The sequence below is a fragment of the Lathyrus oleraceus genome, chromosome 3 (genome assembly GCF_024323335.1).
Source record: "Lathyrus oleraceus cultivar Zhongwan6 chromosome 3, CAAS_Psat_ZW6_1.0, whole genome shotgun sequence".
Lineage (NCBI taxonomy): Eukaryota > Viridiplantae > Streptophyta > Magnoliopsida > Fabales > Fabaceae > Lathyrus > Lathyrus oleraceus.
In genome coordinates this window covers 5,426,637-5,430,299 of record NC_066581.1, presented here as the reverse complement: position 1 = coordinate 5,430,299, position 3,663 = coordinate 5,426,637, and the positions used below count along the sequence as shown (strand labels likewise).

Genomic DNA, 3,663 nt, shown 5'->3' with positions numbered 1-3,663 from the left:
TTTTTCGTTGATTTGTATGCCACACACTCGCTCACAAGGCGAACCGTATTACTTACGAATCAACGACGTTGAACGATATCTCTGAGTCTTACGATGAATTCGGGAGTATCGTGCTGCAAACAATCTTCCTCCAATCGAAATTCCTGATCTCAAAAATCTTCTTCCTTCGCCGATACCCGAGATGGCAGAACCAGCTCGTGCTCTTCGAGATTACGCCGCTCCATCGCAAGATGAGCCGCATTCGAGTATTACTCCACCCGCAATCGAAGCAAACAACTTCGAACTTAAACCTTCGCTGTTACAGGCAGTGCAACAGAATCAATTCTCTGGAAATCCTACCGAGGATCCAAACCTTCATTTATCCGTATTTGTTCAATACGCTGATACTGTTAAAGCTAATGGTGTCACTTCAGAGGCAATTCGACTTTGTCTCTTTCCTTTCTCGTTAAGAGATAAAGCTAGAAGATGGCTTCAGTCTCTTCCTTCCAACTCAGTCACCACATGGAATGAGTTGAAGAAAGTTTTTCTTGCCCGATATTTTCCTCCAAGCAAAACAGCTATGTTAAGAGCCCAGATAAATGGATTTAAACAGAAAGATAACGAGTCTCTTATTGAAGCATGGGAAAGATACAAAGACATGATGAGACTTTGTCCACACCATGGTTTAGAGGACTGGTTAGTAATCCATACCTTCTATAATGGTCTCTTATACAACACAAGATTAACAATAGACGCCGCCGCAAGTGGTGCGCTTATGGATAAACCTTACGCTGACGCTTATCAACTTATCGAAAGCATGGCCCAAAACCATTATCAGTGGGGAAGCGACAGAATAATGGTAGAAAAACCTCAAACAAAAACTGGCATGTACGAGATAAATAGCCTTGATCATGTTAATGCAAAAGTGGATGCTCTTGCCCAGAAAATTAAAAGTTTAAATGTATCACCTCCAGCCACCGTGGTTGCCGTAACTCAAAATTGCGAAGTCTGTGGAATCCAAGGTAACACTCCTACAGATTGTCAACTCCTAACAGGAATCCAAGCAGAGCAGGTGAACTATGCTCAAGGAAATCCTTACTCGCATACCTATAACTCAGACTGGAAGAACCATCCTAATTTTTCATATAAGAGTAACAATGCCTTATACGCACCAGGACAAGCTCTCAATTAAGCCCCAGCTATACCTCCTGGATATCAAAAGTCGACCCCATCTACACCTAACAATAACGTTCCTAGGAAATCCAACTTGGAAATCATGATGGAGAACTTCATAGCTTCTCAACAGCAAACCAATAAAGATTTCTTAAACCAAAATGTACACACTAACGAACAAATTAAACAACTAGCAAGTAAAGTAGATGCCCTGGCTACCCATAACAAAATTCTGGAAACACAAATCTCACAAGTAGCTCAACAACAAGCGCCTACTGCTGCCCCAACTGGTACATTTCCTGGACAGCCCCAACCTAACCCGAAAAGCCACGCTCATGCAATTATATTAAGAAGTGGAACAGAGGTAGAAGGACCATCTGATCCAAGAATTGAAAACCAAAACTCTAAAAAGTCAACTGAGGAAGAAAATAAACCTAAGGAAAAGGAAGAGAGTAATAAGGAAACCGTAGAAAAGAAAGAACCTTATGTACCTCCACCGCCTTACAAACCACCTATCCCTTATCCTCAGAGGCTAATTAAAACCAAAGACGCGGGCCAATTTAAAAAATTTGTTGACCTACTGAAACAATTAAACGTCACCATTCCTTTCACAGAAGCTATTACACAGATGCCCTCGTATGCTAAGTTCTTAAAAGAAATTCTTTCTAATAAAAGGAAACTTGAAGATAGCGAAACCGTTACACTCACTGCTGAATGTAGCGCTATAATCCAGAATATGCCTCCTAAACTTAAAGATCCTGGTAGTTTCTCTATACCCTGTCACATAGGAAAATTTGTCATAGACAAAGCTTTATGCAATTTAGGAGCCGACATTAGTGTTATGCCCTTGTCCATATGCAAGAGACTTGAAATGCAAGAGACTATAAATGTCTGTGCAATTAGCAGATCGTTCCGTTAGATATCCCGTAGGAATTCTTGAAAACGTTCCCGTGCGCATAGGTCAATTCTACATCCCAACCGATTTTATAATTATGGACATAAGAGAAGATGAACTTACCCCCATTATATTGGGAAGACCTTTCTTAGCAACCGCCGGTGCTATCATAGACGTAAAACGAGGACGACTCACTTTCGAAGTAGGAGAAGAGAAAATTGAATTCATTCTTTCCAAATTTTTGAAAGCACCTGCAATAGAAGACACATGTTACTTCATGGATATCATCGATGAATGCATAAAAGAAACAGAATTAGAAAATGACGAATTAACTGACTGTCGTGTAGAAGACAGACTGAACCAATGTTTAGCAGTAACATCGGATCCTACGCAATGCCTTAAGAAACCTACCCTAGACCTGAAAACACTTCCCAAAAATCTGAGATATGAATTCCTAGACTCGGAACTTGAACGACCCGTGATAGTCAATGCAGACCTAGGAAAACTCGAAACCGAAAAACTCTTACATATCTTAAGAAAATATCCGACCGCACTAGGATACAACATCACCGATCTAAAAGGGATAAGTCCTTCTATTTGTATGCACCGCATCATGCTAGAAGAAGACTGTAAAACTTCTAGGGAACATCAGAGGAGATTAAACCCGATCCTGAGTGAGGTAGTGAAGAAGGATGTAACGAAGTTATTAGAGGCAGGTATCATATATCCTATATCCGATAGCAAATGGGTTAGTCCTGTACACGTAGTACCAAAGAAAGGAGGTATAATAGTTATCGAAAATGAAAAAGGAGAAACTATAACCAAACGAATCGAATCGGGATGGAGAATGTGCATTGATTATAGAAAGCTAAACAAATCAACCCGAAAAGATCATTTTCCTTTACCATTCATAGACCAGATGTTAGAACGATTAGCCAAACATTCTCATTTCTGCTATCTGGACGGTTACTCAGGCTTCTTTCAAATACCAATTCATCCTGATGACCAAGAAAAGACAACGTTCACATGTCCTTTTGGTACCTTCGCTTATCGACGAATGCCGTTTGGCTTGTGCAATGCTCCTGCAACCTTCCAAAGGTGCATGATGGCGATATTCGCCGATTTTCTTGAAAACATCATGGAAGTCTTTATGGATGACTTTTTCGTATGCAGGCAAAGTTTCGAAGAATGTCTTGAAAACCTAGAAAGAGTTCTAGAACGATGTGTAAAAGTAAACCTAGTACTTAATTGGGAAAAATGTCACTTTATGGTACAAGAAGGAATTGTTTTAGGACACATCATATCAAATAGAGGAATTGAAGTAGACAAATCCAAAATAGAAGTAATCGAAAACCTTCAACCTCCGAAAACTGCGAGAGAAGTACGAAGCTTCTTAGGACATGGCGGTTTTTATCGACGATTTCTCTAAAATAACTAAACCTTTAACCGGATTATTAATGAAAGATGCTGAATTCATCTTCGACAATAAATGTTTAGAAGCATTTCAAACGCTTAAAGAAGCATTGATCTCCGCGCCCATAATGCAGACTCCGAATTGGAATAAACCATTCGAAATAATGTGTGATGCAAGTGACTACGCCGTAGGCGCTGTTTTA

At 39.9% G+C, this 3,663-nt stretch overlaps 1 non-coding gene across 1 annotated transcript; it reads right to left on the bottom strand.

Moving 5' to 3' along the window:
- Nucleotides 1-559: 559 nt before the first annotated feature.
- LOC127133153 (small nucleolar RNA R71) lies at nt 560-666 on the bottom strand. Its single transcript, XR_007807146.1, has one exon. It is a non-coding gene; the product is annotated as a small nucleolar RNA R71 (small nucleolar RNA).
- Between the last annotated feature and the right edge of the window lie 2,997 nt (nt 667-3,663).